Source organism: Ostrinia nubilalis, chromosome Z, assembly GCF_963855985.1.
Source record: "Ostrinia nubilalis chromosome Z, ilOstNubi1.1, whole genome shotgun sequence".
Taxonomy (NCBI): Eukaryota; Metazoa; Arthropoda; class Insecta; order Lepidoptera; family Crambidae; genus Ostrinia; species Ostrinia nubilalis.
This window is the reverse complement of record NC_087119.1, coordinates 18,547,291-18,570,113: the sequence shown is the minus strand read 5'-3', so window position 1 is coordinate 18,570,113 and position 22,823 is coordinate 18,547,291. Positions and strand designations below refer to the sequence as shown.

The following is a 22,823-nucleotide window of genomic DNA, read 5'->3' as shown; positions in this document are numbered from 1 at the left end:
ATTATTTTTTTGTTGAATAGGTATTATCAAAAGGGTGGTTTCATGCGAATTTGAAGAAAATATTTTACCCCCAAGGGTGGAAAATTGGGGATGAACTTTTTTATACGCAATATCTCCGCCGATTATGAACCAATTTTTTTTGGTCTCAGTGTACTGCCTACCTTCAGTAGTAACATCAAGGTAATAATTAGTTAACTAAAAACCGGCCAAGTGCGAGTCGGGCTCGCACACCGAGGGTTCCGCCGTACAAACGTAGCGGTTTACAATTTATGACGTATTAAATCAAATTACTTACTTGATTCCGTTGCGAGTAGTGGCGAATTTCAAAATATGCGGTATGATTATTTTTTATTTATTTATTTTTCCTATATTTGCATTATAGGTAGGTACCTACCTCAGCGTTTTGAATTTTTGCGTTGATTTAGAATTTCTCACAGTTTAGAGGCAATTAGATTTAAGAAGTGTTTGATATGAATTTCAACTTTATTATCTCTACGCGTTCATGTGAAAATGGGTAGGTAGTAAGTTTATAATTATTAAAAAAATATTTTATGTCATTGTAAGCAAAAATAATATTTTAAATTTTATATAACTTCAAATTTATCATTTTCGCAATTTTTCCTTTATCTGTACTATATAACGTTGCTTCGTGCCGAATTTCAAGATTCTGAGTTCACAGGAAGTACCTTGTAGGTTTTGATTCCCTAGCGTGTGACGGAAATTCGTCTAAGGTGTCGGTATAAACTGCTGTATCTTTTGATCGCGTTAACTTAGAAGTTTGATTTTTTTATTTCTTAAAGGGACAATAGATCTAGGTATTTGGTATAAGTTTCAATTTGATACCTTTATTCGGTCGTGAGAAATAAGGTAGTAAGTTTCATTTTATTAAAATATTTTTATTATATTATATAACTAAAAAAATGTAATTTTCGCAATTTTTCCTATATTTGCATTATATGACAATGCTTTATGCCAAATTTCAAGATTCTGAGTTTACGGGAAGTATCCTGTAGGTTTTGATTCCTTTGCGAGTGTCGAAAATTTGTTGAAAATATCGACATAATCGGCTGTATCTTTTGATTGGCTTGGCTTAGAAGTTTGATATTTTCACAGCTTAAAGGGACAATAGACCTGAGTATTTCATGTGAATTTCAGCTTGATACGTTCACGCGTTCTTGAGATAAAGGGTCTTGACAGACGGACGGACGGACAACAAAGTGATCCTATAAGGGTTCCGTTTTTTCCTTTTGAGGTACGGAACCCTAAAAAGCAAGAAATAAGTAAAATTTTATAAAAAAAAATAAAACCGACTCCGAAAAACCTACATAAATATTAATAATTCGTCCTAATAAATAAGTAGGTAATTAGTAATTATTTTTCTACGTTTTAGTGTAGGTTTTTTGGAGTCGGTTTTTTTTTTTTTTATGTTTAGCCAGTATTTTACTTTTCTTAATATATTATAAACTTGTTTATCTTCTTTCAACTTAACTAATAGGAACTATAATAAGGAACTTTAAATTAATTACTTTGGTACGTCACTTTGTATTAGAAATTACACCTATCACTTACAAATACACTACAAATTAAAAACAAAAACAAGAAATAAATTATAAAAATGTGTCGCGCGAGCGCGAACGCGCTGTCCCCGTGTATACTCGTGCGCCATCGGGCTCCGACTAACGGTTAGTCGCGTTTTTCGATCTTGGGCACTATTGGGTGAAAGAGAGAGAAACACTCTATTTTTTGTGTAAATTTGAAATTTGTACAATGTATACTTACGAAACTGTGATCTTTTAATTTTGCGTCCTACCGGAAGTACTTTAAGTCCTGCTGGCAGGACTCCGGGCGATCTATCAAATTTAACCTCAATCATAGATTCTTTTCTGATCTCAATATTTAAGTACTAAGCTACTGTCTATGATTTAAATGTATGCAGAGACATTACTTCTATTGGTACTTCAATAAATAGAACTGTAAATATTCCACTCATAAATTAGAGGCTTTTTAACCACTCCTTTTGCAAGCAAGTTGTTAGGAAAATATTGTATGAATAAAATAACAATATTGGTTCAACGTTGCCGCGTTGTTGACATAGACGTGTCGCATGCAAGGAGGATAATAAACGCTTTAAGGAAAATTGAACCGGTAAAACTGCTTTATGAGAAACTAGTCTAGATTTTTTAACACTTCTTTCGTTATAAAAATCATGTGTGAGTGCGTTAAATTCTTAAAATAATATTTCATGTTAAGCCACTTTAATATCTTGGCACAGTAACTTTATAACTATGCAGCCGGTATTATGCTAAACATCATAGAGTCTAGTATAAACAAATACTGCACTTAGCTTTATCTGGAACTGTTAATCTAATCACAATGTACTTAGGTGTCACCCACGTCATTCACAGGTGGGTACTTAATAAAGTAATAGTTACGGTGGAGACTTACGCTTGCATTCACAAACGATGATTGCTTAAATGAAGCAGTTAATCAAACGCACAGCGTTGAATAGAGCTCTATGATTGGTTCGAGTGTCACCATCTGCGTCCACGCGCACTGTGAGACCTCATAGTAATGTTTGTGAATACAGGCGTTAACCAAGGCGTAGACCACCGACTTTTAGTTGGCCGATAGTTGGGCCCGATTTTAGTATGAAGAATCGGCCGATACAAAGCGGTGTAATGTGCGCACTTTCATACCTACATCTCCACACTGATCAACAGCCCGACTCAATTATCGGCCAATTAAAAGTCGGTGGTCTGCGCCTAGGCTAAACGGTAGGTACCTACCATAGATTTGTACAGGTACAAGGTACAAGTATTTAAATCACTTTTTTTACTTTTTTGACGATTACCTCTTTCTGTCGTCAGAGAGTAAACTAAACTTTGTAACGTTCTTAATCTAGTGGAACACATTACCTCAATAGAGATATTGTCGAAAGAACTATTAGGTAATCTATGCCGATAGGCACCAACGAGGTATTAAATAGACACCCAGCTATCAACTGAATCGAGTGCATAACAAACAACTGACCTGAACATGTTACAGTGACAGGATTTAGATCAATGGTATGTACACGTACAGTCAGCGACAAATAGTTCGTGACACCCAAAGTGGCCAAACCCTTAGGGCTATATTTCACCGGGACACCATGGCGGCGCAACCAGTCGCCGGCTACCAACAAAATGTATACAGCTCTATAGAGAGTTACTCACCTGGTGGCCGTTTGGTTGCGCAAAGCTGCATACATTTTGTTGGTAGCGGCGACTGGTTGCGCCGCCATGGTGTCCCGGTGAAATATAGCCCTTATTATTCCAATTGTAACAAAAACGTGATGCGAACTGTTTGTCAACTTAGAGTGCCACGAACCATTTGACGATACCTGTACAATGCCTGTACTCGTATCATGTAGATACAGCACCGGAGCTGCGAGGTATCAATCACATTTGTTTTGTTTGAAGCACACTCGTACATATTTGTCCAGCGAGATTGGGGCGTAACATGAATATTATAATCCTTCATCGGACCAGGCAGGGTTGTAGCCAGAGTTGAATGTGTTACAGTGACAAGATTTATATCAATGGTATGTACTTGTGCAATACCTGTATGATGTGGTTACCGTACCGGAGGGGCGAGGTATCAATAAGATTTGTCTTATTTGAAGCATCTGGTCCAGCGAGCTTAGGGCGCGCCGGGCGTAACGTAAATATCTAATTCTTCATCGGACAGGGCCGAAGCCAGGGTGAAATATAAGATAGGACAGCGGTAATTACCGACCCGTAGAGCAATCAAAATAAAGAAAATTCGTCGTGCTAGGATAAGTTTTTTTCAGTCGTACCAAACTATTGATATTTTCCTAGTGTATTAAGATAACCGTTGGTAGATTTTTAGGTGGGGCACCCTAGCTACGACCCTCGGGATAGGAACAGCGGCAAAAGCTCGTATTCAGCTATCCATCATCGGCATTGTCAATACGCTCGGTTCAATCCTGTGAGTGCTGACGGTGTCATCGGAGTATGAAGCACGTGGGCATTACTTATCAGCGATCGAGAGCCAACGACAGACGAGAGAACCTCGCTTTGATTAAACCCTTTGCCAATCAGAGCAATCAGATCCATTCGGCTTGATATGGCGATCATAGGCTTCGAAAAGCTATTGTTTACCTTTAATATGTAGGAATAACATAAGTTTACTATTTGAACTTGACACGGACGGAAACAATGTGAACAGAGGTGGAAATTTCGGAATAGTCCAAAATTTCATTTTTCTGAACCATTTAACTACTATCATTCAAACAATACATGGTCAAAACGTTGACTCAATTTGACTCCATTGAATTAAGTAGGTAGTTAGTATGACAATATGGCAAAGTGATGTCATACCAATACATAGATAGGTAGGTAATACCTAAATGTGACGTGTGTTCTTTCAATTCCAATATCAATCAATCAATTTTAATAATTATTAGTGTCATAATCCGCCTTATTTCCAAATAATTTTTCATCAAAATTTAGAGATTATAGAGAGTTTTTTAGAATTTCATTATCAAGGTTTCATTATTTCCATTCGCGGTTGCGTGTTAAAACCCGCATGGGAGACTATGTAAGTGTGATTAGTAATACGAGAATTTAGACTGATACACACACATGGACATTCACTTGATACATATACATAGTTATGCTTGTCTATCCAGTCGCCATCGTCTTTATTTAAGTGCTAATTAATTTATAATACTCAACTGAAGTTGTTTGTTATGGGTCTGAAAATAGAATAATCTTTTATCTCAAGAACCGTCTCAGACAGAGCGCTGGAGGCGCTATTTTGAAAATATTTAATTAACCTGGAGTGTTCCTACACAGTCTACCTTGAAGAGAGACGGCAAACTTGCACCGGTGTTTAGACTAACTAAATTATTCAACCGCGACCAAGGCATTGTCATGAGCCGGTAGCAATTACTTTTCTAATTATGCTATTTGTTCTTATTACGGTTATTAGCGCATCTATTAATTCTTTGAAAAATATAATGCTAGGGAATTAAGGAAAACATTGTGAAAACATGCTATTAGACGTATTGGGATCTATTTAATTTATTGCCAACTCTTTTTTTAACTTATGGCGCAATTATTCGTACATACATTCAAACCGCTACCAACCGGGCAACATGGCAAGCATTGGGGGAAGCCTAGTTCGGCAGTGGACGTCCGATGATGATGATGACATTCAAAAACATTAACTATAAGAGATTAAGCTAACAACTTGGGAACACCCAACGAGTCTTGATCAAGTAAATTTTTGGACACATAATTTTTCCCTCAAATAGAATTTTTGCCATTGAACGCTACCTACTGTGCCATAGACTGCGGAGAGAAAATACTGTTAAAGTAGGTATAAAATTGTACAAAACAAAACGCCCACGGAATTTTGTATATTTTTCAGCGTTAAAATGACAAAAATATTTAATAATAATATCTATTTTAATACACCAAGAACTGATATTTTCCGCTCTCCCATGAAAATAGCCATCGTGCGACACAGGTGTGTATGTTATGGTACAGTAGCGTTCAATGGCAAAGATTAATTAATGTTATGCGTGCAACACAGCGCAGCGCCTTGGGACGCTTAGTGTGGGCAGGTGGAATGGATAGTAGACTATTTCTGTTGCAAAATAGCACATTATTACAACTACATTACGATGTCAGAGAGTTAAGCTTGTTGTGCTACCGACTATAATTATTAACAGCCTACTTTTTATCTGACTGCATATTCATTGAATCGGGTAGGTAGTTTATTGCCGTAAACTATTTCTTTCAGTTAGGTAGAGTGGAGGTTGAAATAAGAAGGGTTGTAAGAAGTAATCTAGTGCAATTCTGTTCTGCGTTAACCACAAACAAAAAATATTTCACACAAATGATTGAAAAGGTAAGGTTTAATAACCTTTAAGTCATTTGTCCCTTGCTTTGTAACGGAGGAGAGTCGTTGTTCTTAGATTCTTCCGATTAAATACGTTGCGGGTAGACAATAAGCTGTCCCCTGGGACTACTGAACCTTCACTGATTCGATTTCACCCAGAGGCCAAACTGTAGATCCTGTCTATCTATACACGATTTGCAATGGCGGCAGACTCATGTTGGGGTCGACCGTGACAATCGAAAAATACCTTAAAATAATTTCAAAAAGGATAGTTTTCTTTCAATCACTTTCGTAACACATTTTAATAATTACGATACATTACTTAACAAAGTGTTTTCACCATACATGACCTTTTGGTCAAAGCAATTAATAGCTTTAATAGCAGCATAATAGCCCTTGATCGGTCCTAAATATTTTGATGATAAGAACATTTCTGCTTTCACATTTAATATGTATTTTATTATCGTAGGTATTAACTTTTTACTAGAGAATAAATTTTACAATAATATATTAACTTAAAATGACTTAAAAACTAAAATTTTAAAATTACTAATGATTAGGTATTATCTTTGATTCTCAGTACAGTGTGACTCATTGAGTTTATCAATAAATGACGTAGAGCGCGCTCAACTTTATGCCTAGATAACTAGATAACACGGTGTACTTTAATAAGTTTAGTAACTGTACTATTGTGCAAAAAATCAATGCTTAAGGTCAGCACTGTTACCGAAATATCGGAAAAGAGAAGAAAAATTAATAAAAGTATCAAAGGATGACACCAATAAGCGATACGGCTTTATATTATTGTAAAAATTATTCGATTGGACTGACGTCAAAATCTCCCTTTGGAATATTATCACTTATGAACAGAAACCAATACTGCCATCCGTCTGTATGCTTAACATCTGGATTCTGGACATAACAGTCTAACGTCGGGAGTAACTTTGACGATAACCGATGCTTTTTGTATGGATTTTGACAGATTTTAGACGTTTGTCAATGTTAAAGTAAGATGGTGCATCCCAGCCTTAGTTGTACGTACACACGCCCACGCTGTTAACTATCCATTTCCGTTTTTGCTCTCGCTCTAATCAAATGGCGATTCTTTGCGATAGAACGAGATGACATGACTTTCAATGGGCAGTTAACACTGTTGTCGGTAGTACCTATACCTTTGAGGGTAATTAGAGTTGGTAACGTTTATGTTCGCAATTTACACTGATCAGGAAATGGGACTTTCTTTCTCCCTACATTTCAAATGCGTAAACCCTTATAATAACCTAATTCATTTAAAGATATGAGTAATTTAAGTATTTAATGAGTAATTAAGCGTCCTTGTTAAATCTCGTAAACATCAACCATCAAGTAACATTAGGTCAAACGCTGACTCAAAGTTTTTAAATCAGCTTTCTAAGAGCTTGTTGTTATTGTTACTGTCGTAGTTACCAAAATGAAAAGAAAATAGTAGTCAGACGTGAAAGGTTTTCATTTGGAAGAGTACTTATTAAATAATCAAGTCAAATGCATTGTAAACCATATTTTAAGGGATGATTCTGTTCAAAATTCTGCAACGCCGAGACATCAAAATGTCTCATCAACTGTTACCAACGTAAAACGAATATGCGAAGCCGTCCGCTGCCCATAACCGTCTATAAATGAATATGAGCTTACCTCACAGACTGACGTCCAGTGCCGGAGGGATATCTATGTTTACTTGTACACGTGAGGGCAGCTAGGGCTGGCAGCTTTTACCCAAAATACAGTGTAACGGTCAGCACAGTATCGTCAAATCGGAAATGGAGACATAATAAGTTTATGATAAAATTAAATTAATCCCATCCTAATAATAGTATAATGGGAAAGTTGCGATACTAGTAGGATAGATGTTTGTTTCTGTTTCATTCAAAAACTAGTTATTGTTAATTTAAGAGAATAAAATACATACTTTTATTTATAGCGATACTATAAATCCACGAATCTATATTTGGCATTACTTGACTCTACAATGTATCTTTTCTTATTGGGGCTGATTTTTCAGATGTCTTTTATCTCAAGAATACAATTGTCATTTTAAAAATTTCCTACACCTACAGAAACTGTCAATAGTACAATTGTATTCTTCAGTTAAAAGTTATACGACAATTATTGCAAAAATCAGCCCCTAAACGTTTAAAATTATCCCCATTATTCGTATTTATGTCAAGTCCTTATATTTATATCTTCTTTGATTGTATTCATTATGATTAATAGTCTCGCTGGCAACCCTACCTACAGTATACCTGTGTAACTAGCTACGGATTGGTCCCCCAACGAAATATTCAGATGCGTGCACAAATCAATACTCATCCTACGCCATGGCTGCTTTGACTGCTTGTTAAAATATATGAACCTAGATTTTAACTAGTTTAATTATTTAAAGCCTATATAAAAAAACTTGCGGTGAGCGATTTGTCGTTGTTTTTCGACTATGTAGTACTTGTGCTATCTTCATGAATAGAAATAGTCAATTGTTTTTTATTACACTTATCGATGATCAATCAACGATAGTTATAGTCTTTTGTTGAAGTTATAAACAGCGTAAATCTACACACAAGGTGAACCGACGACTTCATAAAAGTTGCAGGAAGGTGCTGGATGGATGCCGCTGCCAACTGGGCAGTATAGAAATCATTGGGGGAGGCCTATGTTCAGCAGTCGAGGTCATGTGGCTGAAACGATGATGATAATGAAACCGAACCAACTACACTGTATAACTAGTTATTAGGTCAGGACACAGAACAAACGTCTTCAAGATACTTTTGTTGACAAATAAATTCAAAGTATAGGTAGAAATATGACTGCTGCAGTCACAATTGGCCCTGTGGCTAGCGGTTAAAATAATAATTTATAAGGTCAATTGCATTGAGCACGAATCAAACATCTGAAGAAACGCGATTGGCAACGATTTATCATTGATCATTTTATGACAAACAACCTCAAAAAAGAATAGGTAATTATTGTAACGAGAATTTATTGGAACTTATTAGAAACAACTTAGAATCGAAACATCTAGAATGAATCGTTTAACAAATACACTCTACACATTTAAAAAATACATATTGCAGCTTATCTTATTTAGAGAGATACGAGTAGGTTAGATATTTTCATTGCTACAAAATATTTAATTAATAAAAGTACAAAATTATATTTCTACATAATATGACGCTTAAATCGGCCATTAGTGATATTTAAAAAAAGTTTTAAAGTACTTACTCGTGTATGATAGCTGATTGCGTTTCCAAACAAATCATGTAGGTAGGTATTTCTTTACCTTTTTTGTTACCTTTGACTATGACTATCATTACGATTAGCTGTGGCCTTCCGTCGCCTTGCAAAATGTCTTCTTTGTTTTCCCAATCGCCTTTGATCGAATCGAAGCACAAAGAAAGTCATATATCATGTACGAGATAATGACGAATTGGCTTCTCTATTATTGGCTATTCGGCGTTGACTGAGCTTGCTGTTAGACCACGGAAAAAAATTTCGTTAGGCCGCGTGGTAGGCGCACTGCTCTGATGTAGATTAATGGCATGTAAATTTTATTACCAAGGCCACAGCGTTTTAATTCCTTTGGATCATGTAACTGCTGATGCCGTTGCGTAGATGCGGGTAATATCACGCGATCGGCATGAAAACTGCATCAAAATTTGAAAATCTCAAAACTAATATCAACAATTTTCTTCTGGTCCCTAAATGTTCTTTGTATTCTTGCTTTTTGAATGGATAAATGGTTCGTAATCTTCTAAGAATTTTTTCCCTTCATGTTTTGTATAGGTATTATATTTTTCTAGATAGACATTCGGATAGGAATCTTTGACATTAAATATTCGTTGCTATTATTAGCGGCGGATAATTAAATCCAAGCTCATTTATAAATGCAAAAGCTACTCTGTCTACCTGTAGACTGTCAACTTGTCTGGCTTAAACCACTGAGCTGATTTAGACTAAATTCGGTAATAGAGATAGTCTGAGTCTCAGGGGAAGACATAGGATAGGTTTATCCCAGGTTTTCCGTGACAGTCTTTCCATGACAGACGGAAATTCACAAATTCACGCGGGCGAAGTGGCAAGTTAAAAAGTAAGTAAGCTTATAGTCCTCCAAATGGTGTGCAGACGTTGATTCCTACAATAAACAAGAATCCTACTCGTACGAGTACTCACTGTTCCTACTCGTACTGCTTTATACTTATCTATAAAATTAAAAGAATTATCTTCCAACTCCTAAGCGTTAAGGAGTTTTACCTTCTATCATCAGCTCATCAATTTGAGATGATGATTTCCAGGAGCAAATACTTGAATAACTTCATAAAAACTATGAAAAACGATATACGTGCCCATAAAATTTGAGGGTTGCCCTCGATTTCCCTAGGATCCCATCATCAGATCCTGACATGGTGACAATGGGACCACCTCAGAAGTGTACAATAAAAGAATTTTGAAAATCGGAAATCGGTCCACAATGGACGGAGTAATCGGTGAACATACATAGAAAAAAAAACACAGCCGAACATAATAACCTCCTCCTTTTTTGAAGTCGGTTAAAAGACAAAAATCCCAACAAGTATTAATTACGTATCACAAATAAAAGAATTAGTCATTAAAGCCTCCGACTGCATTTGTGAACACTAAGTTGTCTTGTATTTATAATTTTAGTTCATTTTTACGCTAATTGACTCAATATCGTTATAAATTATAGACTACATGTTGTATATTAAATAAACAATAATACTGTAAGGTTGCATCAAAATACTATGAAAATACGTTCAGTATTTTCGTGAGAAAGAGTTAGCAAACGTCCATTTATCCTCACAACTTAACACTTTTATTTTTAGTAATTAAAATCGTTAACCTATCGGGATTATTATAATTTTGTTATTCATATTATTATACTACATCAGCAGCAACGACTACTCATCTGCAATCACATGTATACCCAACTGTTACTCAAAACGGATTAATTGTCAAACAAAATATTGATCACTGATTGCATAACAATGACTGCTTCTTCCTTCTTGATCGAGTATTGCATTTTAGATCTTATTGCTTTGATTTAAAACCTGTTATACACATCTCGTGTGAACGCTGCTATGTAAATATTTTCAGTTTCTAGACTTTATCCTCTTCACAAACAAGTCACCTACGCATGTTTGACGTACAATTAAACTAAATGGCTGATTTAATGCAAAACGTAGTAACAAAAAATTTATATTAAAAGATATTATTAAATTCTTTTGGTGATTTAAAACAGTAGCGCTTATTGCTATTTTTTGTCTATTCGCAATTTCAGCTAGAAAATCGATATTTTTCCAAATGACATTAAATATGACTTTGGTGAAATTGATAATGTTTATTATAATACACAAAACACTTTTTTAATAAAGAAAACATTTTTTTTTTCAGATAAGCCATTTTCTTACGCAACCTTGAAGTTGGAAATAACATTCTTCATTTAAATTAGTAAGCCCGATTACCATTTTAATCGTAGTCCAATGTGGCACACCATAAATCAAGCTCTACTTTCTTCTCTCTCCGGGTGGTCTAGTTCTGGACCATCGCATTGCTTTGCCTGTGCCAGCTGTGTGCCACTATACAACTAAAATAGCGCTGCGCATATCATATTAAAACATGCGCAAGCGCTTTTCTCTATTTTCTAGCGCCATCCACAGCGCATGTTTACGTTTTTTTTTCTATTATCACCACCAGAAACTACGACGAAACATTTTATGAGCTGTCAAAACGTAATTTTTGATCAGTATAGAGTCCTCTGATGTCATATAAATTTGTGTCTCCAAACCTACATGTTATTGTGTATGCATTTTTAAAATAATATCGGACCTACACGGCTATTATATTTTTTTATAAACCTCACAGCTTGCAGTTTTTTGGCAAGTATGATGCAGAACTATTTTCAAGAATAGATGAATCTTCAAAGATTTTAATCAAATATTATATAACCGTACTATGTCAGTGATACGACAATTATCGTCTGCCGTATTGCCGCTAGACCAGTTTTTGTTGCTCATAGGTTTGATTTACAGGTTTAGTATTTAGTAAAAACCTGCGGTTCGTTAATAGGATTCTCTAATGTTTCTAGTATACGCATACGGCTTCGCATTGTTGAGTTCGGCATACCACATAAGGTGGTTCAAGGTTTAATTTGTTTAGTCATTCTTTAAAATGTTGGTTGTATTCTAGTTGCGAATTATGGCGAGTTATAAAAGGAATATCTAGTTAAGAGCACGCTTACAGAATTAAAGTAGGTCCTTCGCGGAAGTTAAAAGCGATTTGCAAACGATATTTTACTTCTATTGTACCTACCATGAACGAACACCAATTGTTGTTCGAAAATGAATATTCGTTATTATCTATTGCTTTTTCTATGGTGTAACATTATTTACGATGGTTAGACGTGATCTCAATTAACTACTGACGTTAAAATTAACTTACTTGAATGTATAATAATATTAACAGCGATTATTTTTTGTTGCATAAATTTACACAATATGATGTAATTTTATTTAAGTTTTTAGTAGTTAGTTTATTTTCCTGCTGTTTATTATAAGTTCCTAGAATCTGAAAACGTTTTTATAACAGAAAACATGTTTTACGATTTTATACGAGTAAACTAAAAAGGAAATGGAAATCTAAGGTTCTATAAGGAAAATTACAAGACAAATAATATTTCCATTAATATTCATGCACGCTAATCTATATAAAATGAATTATAAAGCCACTAAAAAATTATAATACAAAAAGGGCAATTTAATAACAATTTTAATGTAAACAAAATTATAACGTTATGTTAAGATGTAAACATAAGATAATATGACATGCCGAAAATAAGATTCGCGCATACGAAACATCAATGCTTACCTTGTTTGCCGAAAATAATAATCTACTTCACATAGCTAGTACTATGCAGCCACTGGAACTGGTTTTAGTCTATTTCACACACGATTTTATTCACTTCTCATAGTGCAGTTAACATCGATAGAACGTTATAAACAAGAGGTTATTATAAGTATTTTGACAGTTCATTGGATGGGATCAAGCAAAGATACGCAAGTCGGCGTTGCGTTCTAAATTTACACTGTTTTACCGACCGGCTCACAGCATTAGTGTTGCCTGCTTATCTTCACATGTTTTTTTTTTTGCATTAAGCCGCGATGCATTGTCAGAATGACTCAAGGTTAATACGAAAATATATTATGTTTGTCCCCTTCACACCATAGAGAATTAGATTCGTGTAAAGAAGCAAAGGAAGGTTAAATGGTTTGACTTATGCTGATAAAGAGTTTAGGAAACTGGCCAGAATAATGGCCGCCTAAGTAAGAATTACATTTTTATAGTTCCTTCTAATCATATGTTGTGTATTTAAGTTTATTAAAAGTATAGAATTAGGAGATTAAGAATAATACAAATAATTAACCTACATAGACTAAATGTTTAATTCTTGTAAACATTGCCACTAGACCTTCATAACTACAGTTCCGATATCAACTCTCTTGGTTACCATCAGCTGCTTAGTATATCCTCAGTTTCATAAAGTCCACTCCGTACCAATAAGGTTAATCAAACCAATTTAGAGAATGAAGAATGTTCACTAATTTTGTTTTTTAGCTTTCTGTATTCTCTGTTAAAAATAAAAAATACACATGAAAGAATTATTTCGATATGTCAATTAGTTTCCAAGATATTGAATTTTAAAAGTGCGGGCGGCGGCCGGCCCGCCATTTTATGCGCGTGACGTCATATTACAGTGACTGGCTCATATTTTTGTATGGGTGGAATCTTGCAAGCTGAATTAAGACCAACTTCCAGGCAACCAATTAAGCTGAAATTTCGCAAACACATGTGATTTGGATGACCATGCAATATTATGGTGACATGGAGCTGATCTGATGATGGAGCTGGAAGGTGGCCATAGGAACTCTATAATAAAACGACTTAAATGCATCGAGTTTGGGCTCGTTCGTTTTGTATTGATGAGTATTTTAATTATATATAGTAATCGGGGCCTAATGATGAAACTGGAAGGTAATTCGCAATAAAACGACACAATCGCATCAAGTTTGAGTTTGGTTCAATTTTAATTTCTGTGATGGGTCTGGGTGTTAATATGTATGATAAGTTTGTATTTACAAAAAAAAATGTATTTAAGTATGTTTATATCCGTTTTCTAGTGAGCGGACACTGTGAATGTACGTCACGCGGGGTCACGTGACCGTCGGCGGGACTCAATATTTAAGCGAACTTTGAATGCCTATAAAATCATAACTACTGGGTATTTTTGAATGAAATAAAAACTAATGTATTTGTAAATGTAAAAGCTTAACTGTAACATAGGTTTCAAGTGATTTTGCATACCTAGTAACATTCTCAATTCCAATTCCTACGTTACCAATATTGCATAAACCCATCATCATAAGGTAGAGTTTTTTTTTCTAAAATAACATTTAAGTGATTATACAATACCATGAACCCTTTATATTTTTTATCTTCTGATTGAAATCAATATCAGATTGATTTCGATGGAGATAAACAAAGAATTGTGGATGGTAAAGAGATAAAAAGAGATTAAAAAAAAGATATAGCAATAATTTTACAAGTACATTTTATAAATTACTAGAACCTAATCGGAACTTATGCTACTACTAGCGGCCGCCCGCGACTTTGTACGCGTAGATCCCGTTTTTCCCCCTTAGGGGTGGAGTTTCGTAAAATCCTTTCTTAGCGGATGCCTACGTCATAACATCTACCTGCATGCCAAATTTCAGCCCGATCCGTCCAGTGATTTGGGCTGTGCGTTTATAGATCACTATGTCAGTCAGTCACCTTTGAGTTATATTTATTTAGATAGTTACTGAAAGTACTATTCCTTTAAATTAATTTTCAGTGGCCACAATTTTATTTTTTAATTTCACTAACCACATACACGTCAAAACTACACACGATGTGATATTAGACCCACACTGGCAACATTACGAAAGACGTTACTTCACTTGTCAGAGGGGTCGCCCGGCGGCATGCGGCGCGTATTGCCGCAGCGGCCTCGAGCTGCGCTGACGTTCGTAATAAAACAATTATAGCGCGTTCTTACGATCTCTGTACGAAATAAAATAAAAATAACAAAAAAAAAAAGATTTGGCACTCATAATTTGGTATTTTATTTCGAGAATGTAAGATCCAAAAATATAGAGTTGAAACGCTTAAGAAAAGCCCAAAACATCTCTGAATTATTTAAAAGATTGACTGAGAGTCTTTGTAAAAGCTGATTCGGAAGAAAACAGAGATGAAATTCCTCGATTTGAAAGTTTCAGTAAAGAAAGATTAGAGGAATCTTGAGCAAAGCAACGAGAAAGTATAATAAGTTATCAATATTTGTTTGGGATAGATCTAAAATCAACAATTTACTAAGAATACAGCATTATAAAATGCAGCTAACGTAATGATGAGAAATAAATTAAAATTTGCATCAGCAATAAAACTTACAGCAGTAAGAATGCCTTTTTATCTACTCATTTCCTAAAGAATATCCCTATTCATTCGAGTTTTATCTTTGTTATTCTACTGAGTGCACAAATAATGTCATTATAACAAACCCATTATAATCGTGTCTCGCCAACTAGTTTCACTAAAAGCGCCTTTGTTTCTTATAAACCCTCTTACCTTTCTTTATCTTCTTATAACGCTATTGTACGTGCACTAATGCATGAAGAATGTCTAGCTCAGATCATGGACATTAGGTCAACCCTTTTATTACGGCTAATAATTAACAATGGAAGCTTTTCCTGAGGTATATACCTACAGGGTTTATTCAGTAATAAACAATACATTGAGGACGCGGCGTCAGATCCGACACAAAGCAAGACGCCTTCCTTTTATGTTATCTTTTAACGCATCCAGGCCATGTTTCATGCTCAAGAACTAGGTAGTATAAAGACTGAATTTACTTATTAACCACATTTATTAGCAAACTTGAACATTAAAACATTTTGCATCAATATACGCGCGAAAATACCGAAAGTCAAGTGACAGATCGTAGTGAAGTGCACGAGTCATCGATTGAATAGTGATGGAATGCGTAGATTCGATTTAACCCGCTAACAACTCGGCCATCCTGCAACATCTTCGGTCCTCCGAAGATGACCTTTGGAGCAGCAGCGTCTGCAGGCTCCACCACCACCACGTCGCAGCGGTCCTCGTACATCACGCCTTGTCACCACGATGTCCAAGGAAGATGTCATCCCCTCTCAAGGAAGAGAGTGGCCTGATAGTGGCAAGGCCCCGAAGGCAACCACTGAGTTAGTGCTGGCAGGCCCCTAAGGCAAGCACGGAACTAATGCTGTTAGGCCCCTAAGGCAAGCACTAGACCAAGACTGTTAGGCCCCAAAGGCAATCATTGAACAGATGCTATTAGGCTCCGAAAGCAAGCACTGAACCAATGCTGTTAGGCCCCTAAGGCAAACACTGAACCAATGCTGTTAGGCCCCTAAGGCAAACACTGAACCAATGCTGTTAGGCCCCTAAGGCAAACACTGAACCAATGCTGTTAGGCTCCGAAAGCAAGCATTATTGACTAGCACCATAAGGTCCCGATAGACAAGGCAATGTAAGAGAACACACGCTATGGAGGCCCCAAAGGCAAGCGTCATCATTCACATGAAGATAGTATTGTGTGAGGCTCCGAGAGCAAATTAAGGCAAAACACTGTGTAGGCCCCGGAAGCAAGTGTCAGCCACTACAACCAAGGTGAATTAAGGCTCCGAAAGCAGGTATCACTCGCTGTGTAGGCCCCGAAGGCAAGGAGTTAATAATTCACAGAATAGTGATATAGGGCTTCGAAAGCAAGCACAGTGTATACGCTGTAGAGGCCCCGTAGGCAAGCGTAGAAAAACAGATAATCTAAAATTAATTGTGTAATTAATCTTCGCCAGATGAGGAACTTTTATATCTGTGACACCACACTTTAATCTTGTCACGTGCAACAATATTTTTGTAAGCTCGCTTTCCCTTCGTGGACGACGTCACCTCAAAGCGATCGTTCGGCAACACGGCAGTCACTTTATACGGTCCCGCATACCTGGGAACTAATTTTCCACTGGACAGTCCAGGTCGTAAAATTTTCCTCTCAACCATGACTAATTGACCAACTGGAATAGGAGCACTGTCCCTCCGACTTTTGTCAAAGCGTCTTTTCATTTTAGATGCGTTCAACTCTATTTTCTGAGCAGCCTCATCTCGTAGTGCCTCTATATTTCCACTATAAGCAGCTCCTTGCAAATCATTAGCAAGTCGAGGTCTAAGACCACAGAGTAACTCTAAGGGTGACTTCCCAGTTCCGTGACTGACCGATGAATTAATGCCTAATTGTACCTTCGGAAGATATGCATCCCAGCCTTTTTGCTCCTCGCCCATATGAGCCGATAACGAATTGAGAATCGTCCGATTAAGGCGCTCCACCTGCCCATTCGCCCTTGGAGAGGCCACAGCATTTAATATGTGCTTAATGCCATTTTCGGCACAATAACGCTCAAACTCCTTACCGGTAAAAGCCGAACCCCGATCACTGATAATCCGATCTGGGTGGCCGAAAACTTGACTCAATTTAGACATTGCTGTGATAGCTCCCTTAGAATTAGCACTGGCGACAGCATCCAACCAAACAAACTTAGTGAACCCGTCAATAATCGCTATAATATAAGTCTTCCCATTGCTCTTGCAAAATGGGCCAAGGTGATCCACATGCAATGTGTGGAAAGGCACGGATACTCTAGGAATTGGGTGCAAAAGACCAGGCTGTTTACCTGTAGGCTTCTTTGTAAATTGACATCCAATACAACTTGCAACATACTTCTCAACACATTTGCGCATTTTCGGAAACCAATATTTGGTTTGTATAGCTTCCAAACATTTTTCTGCTCCCAAATGACCATTTTCGTCATGATACAACTTCAAAATATGGAATTTTGCACTTTTAGGTAAAACAGGTTTATAACAGTTAGAAGACACCAGACGACACAACTTGCCATCTACAACTTTATAGTCTTTAGAAAGTCCACCGTTATTCTTCTTATTAGTCTCTTGTTCCGATGTTAGATTCTGAATCAATCCTTGAATTTGCTCATCTCCTTCCTGTAACGCGTCAATTAGATCCTTCTCTACAATATGCAGTACTGACACAGGGTTCCGGCTGAGAGCATCAACGTGTGTCATGGAACTTCCCGGACGATGATCGACCTCAAAATCGTACTCTTGCAAATCGAGCCACCAACGAGCAATACGTGGAGATAAATCTCTTTTCAGCCAGGCCATACGTAGTGCTGAACAATCCGTAACAACTCTGAATTTGACGCCAGACAGATACACCTTAAATCTTTGAATGGCAAATACCACTGCTAGAGCCTCCAATTCAAAGCTGTGATATTTCGCTTCAGTAACTGTTGTCTGTCTACTTGCATAGGCAACTACCTTAATATCTCCACTAGGCTGCTTCTGAAGGAGAACTCCGCCAAGTCCAAGTTTAGATGCATCTGTGTGAACTTGCGTCTCTCGTTCTGGATGGTAAATTACAAGCACAGGATCTGAAATAAGTTTTTGCTTAAGAGTTTGCATAGCCTGTTCTTGGTCCGGTCCCCATTGCCACTCTGCAGTCTTCTTCGTGAGTGAGGTAAGTGGTCGTGCAATAGTTGCAAAGCCCTGAATAAATTTGCGGAAATAGCTTGCAAGACCAAGGAACTGGCGTAATTCATGAACATTCGATGGTACTTTTATCCTTGATACAGCTGTAATTTTGTGAGTTGAGGGCCTGATTTCACCACCAGAGATTACATGACCTAGATATTCGACGCTTTCAGTAAGAAAAGAACATTTGCTCTTTCTCAATTTAACACCCGCCTTCTCAATCAAACTGAGTACCTTCTCCAGATTAGAAAGACATTCCCTAGTATTAATACCCCACAAAATCACGTCATCAATATACACCTCAGCGCAATTGTGAATTACTGGCTCCAAAATTTCATTCATCGCACGCTGGAATACTGCAGGAGCATTGCAAAGACCGAAACTCATCATTTTATACTGGTAATGCCCATCAGGTGTGACGAATCCGGTAAGCGGTCTTGACTCCTCAGCAATCTTGATTTGATGGTATCCGTTTGCGAGGTCTAGGCAGCAGAATACAGATTTACCCACCAGTCGATCCAACAAGTCCTGTATTACCGGCAAGGGATACCGTTCTTTCTCCGTGATTTTATTTAGTGCTCTATAGTCTACGCATAATCTACGTCCGCCATCCTTTTTATTAACTAAAAGAACTGGGCTTGCAAAAGGGGATGTGGACTTCTCAATAATATCTGAGTTTAGGAGGTCATCGACGATATTTTTCACTGTATCCCTATCATGAAACGACATTCTATACGGCTTGAAATTGATCACCTTATTCTCTGTCAGCTTAATGCTCATCTCTACACTACAGTTTCCAAGCTCCATTCCATTTCCAGAAAAACAATGATCATATTTGGCTAAAAGTTCATCTAAATCAGCTCTCTCGTTTTCATTTAAGTGTGCACCCACCTTTACATCATTTGCTATTTCTGAATCTGGTCTTACTAATTCCGCTCGTGCTATGCAATCCGATTCCTTCAGTCTTATGATTGTATTTGTTCTATTCACCAGCTTAATAACAGCATAACCATCAGATGATTCAACACTGTCGACAAGAACATCTTTTTCGTTCAATGGTTTTCTTTGCTCGCTTTTCCTAATATTCATTAAACCACCAACGATAGGATCTAACCGTACCAAAACCTTATTCATACCAGGAGATAGTTTTGTGTCTGTCTGAGGATATAACCGAATCTTATCAAAACTATCACATAACTCAGTAACCTGTAAAGCTAGCTCATTTTCATATATATTCAGATCAGTAGCAGTTTTAACGACCACTAAATTTGGAGATTCGGTAAACGTCTGCCCTATCAGAACATCTACATTTTGAACATGATCAGGTACCACGTAAAATGCATTATCCTGCATTGCTCCATCCACCACAAGACTAGCAGTCACTGTACCCACTGGTGTGATTAATGCATCCCCATAACCTTTAATAACCACATCCTTATTTAGCTGTAGCTCCAAGTCTTGCTTTTCATAGAAGTTTTGAGTCATCGTGTTACATGAGCTTCCGAAATCTAGAAAAGCTTTCGCCGGAATCCCATTAACAAGTACTTCTTTGTAGTATTTTTTATCAGAAGAGTCACAGCACACTGTTTGTATCTTCCGCACTAATCTATTTTGAGGACCAGTCTTTGACTTCTTTCTGCATTCTTCTAACGAGTGCCCATCAATGTTACAGAATGAACAGTGTTTATTCATATTGTTCTTTTTATAGCAGGTTGACTCGACATGGCCTAATTTGTTACAAAATGAACATTTCTTAGTCTCATTATTTTTTTGTGTATATCTGTGTTCCTTGCTCTTACGACATCTACTTGCCTTGTGACCTAATTTGCCACAAACAAAACATTTTATATTTTTGTTAGAACTGACACTTCTCAATGCTGTCACAGGTTGGTCTTGTTCTACACTAGCATCTAAATTATTGATACTGGCCAAATATTGGAGAAGAGAGGCAGTGTCTCGGCACCCAGCTGACTTCGCACCAACTTCTAATAATTTGTTGCCAAGAGTACCAATGATGGCTTCCGTGATCACTTCATCACTTAATTGACATGACATACCTATTCCCAATTTATTGTAATAAAATTCTATAGGCTCTTCATTAGGCAACCGGACTCGATTCACTAAGTCCCTGATTTGTGATAATTTATTTTTAGTGAAAGGAAAAGCCTTTATTAATTTTTCCTTCCACTCAATCCAACTAATCTCATATGATGCTTGTTGCTCATACCATCCCTTAGCATAACCACTCAACTTTGCAGTACAATTACAAATTAAGGTACGCTCATCCCAACCATGCATCTTAGCGGTGCTTTCTAAATTTCGAATCCAATGTTCTACAGAGACCGATGTAGTTTGTGGATTGAACTCAGGTATGAAGTCATTACGCCCCACATAACGCACAACTGGCTTTGATATTGCTTCACTAAAATTAGTCTTTGGCACCCATGCCACTGATGAAACAGAAACCGGCGGGGATGGTGTTGATTCATTATGATAATTACTTGTTTTCCGTAACTCTCTAATCAATCCCTCCAGGGCATCAATACGCTTGTCTTTATCCTTCAGATCTCTTTTATACTTCTTCTTTATTCTACCAGATGAAGAGGATGAACTTGAGCTATGTGACCGTTTACTATGTTTTGACCGACCCATTATTACACAAGTAACCAAAACCAAAACACAAAAAATCACATGCACACAACTGTTATACTAACAGCACATATAGTTCAATAAAATGCAATCAAAAGTTAGTCACTACAATGACCATCAATCATTAGAAAAATGAAAATTAAGTTTTGTCAATATAAATTGTTCAAATCTTTTAAGTGTCCAACACACAATAAAACTCTAAAATAAGTTTATATTGCACACAAAATGTTCTGTACTGAATATACTAGTTCCACTGCACTTTAATGTTATTATTTAAAATAAAATTCAATAGTCCAAAATGATACAGCTCACCGATAAGCAGGAACAATGATTGCACCTTCAAGATGTGTTATTTATGCACATGCAACCCTTCACCTCAAGACCTTTTTAACAAGATCTATTGACTTTGAACAGGACAGCAGCTATTCCTGACCCTAAAATATTTCACCAACAAAACCAAAGTCACCACAGAAACTTGTCACAACATGCTTGTAGTAGTACTTTTTCACACATCAGTTTTGCATTCAATGTCACAGAAAACTATAAATACACACGTACTAGAACACTAAGTATGCCGTTTTCACTGAACAACATCCATTTAAGTAGAATGTACAAGAAATAAAGTACTTTTCATCAACTTGTAGGTAGCGTCCCATACACATTACACACTGAAACTCGCAACAGATCGTACAAATTAATATAGTTTAAGGGTACTGATCGCACTTCTGAACTCTATAAAGACTGAATTTACTTATTAACCACATTTATTAGCAAACTTGAACATTAAAACATTTTGCATCAATATACGCGCGAAAATACCGAAAGTCAAGTGACAGATCGTAGTGAAGTGCACGAGTCATCGATTGAATAGTGATGGAATGCGTAGATTCGATTTAACCCGCTAACAGTAGGTACCTAATTAGCTAAAAGTATGAATTATTTTACTCCAGAAGTTTTGTTACACCTGTTTCGTTTCTCTCTCCCGTCTCTTTCTATATTCAAAATATACTCTAGACTATAGTCTAGAACTAGAGTTCCATTAGCAAATTAATATTTTGTTAAGCAGATTGTCGATGAGGTTTTTTCCTCGTTTATTTTTTTTTTATTTTATTTTTTTAATACGTTTATTATCAGACCATTATGATCCATACATTGTGTTAGTAACAATCTTATACCACAGAATAATAATAAGTACTAGGTACAGAAGTTTTACTTCGCGAAGGTATTTAAAAAAATGTATGCTCAATGTCATTAACAATATGGTGTAATTTGGCCTGTCTCAAGAGTCAAGCACCATTTTGTTGACAAACGTCAGTGATCGGCACTGCACCGAAGCTATAGGGCTGACTTCGGTAAAATGATGTGACGTGAGGTGCCAAACTGTGGAAAATGGCGGAGGAAATACATGATTTAGCATGAATTAGTATCATGAATAATATTAACTACTTATTTACCTCTCAGTGTCTTGAGGCAACTTAAAAAAGTACATTCTGTGTTTTTATTATTATTTAGGCAGTTAAATACTGCACAGTATTTAGTACACC

At 36.6% G+C, this 22,823-nt stretch overlaps 1 protein-coding gene across 1 annotated transcript in view; it reads right to left on the bottom strand.

Annotated features, from left to right (window-relative positions):
* Window positions 1–13,020, bottom strand: part of LOC135086658 (alpha-1,3-mannosyl-glycoprotein 4-beta-N-acetylglucosaminyltransferase A-like) — a 127,399-nt gene extending 114,379 nt beyond the window's left edge. Inside the window, exon 1 of the mRNA XM_063981428.1 lies at window positions 12,820–13,020. The gene's annotated coding sequence lies outside the window, so the exon portion shown is untranslated. The remainder of the gene's footprint in view (window positions 1–12,819) is intronic.
* Window positions 13,021–22,823: the final 9,803 nt, after the last annotated feature.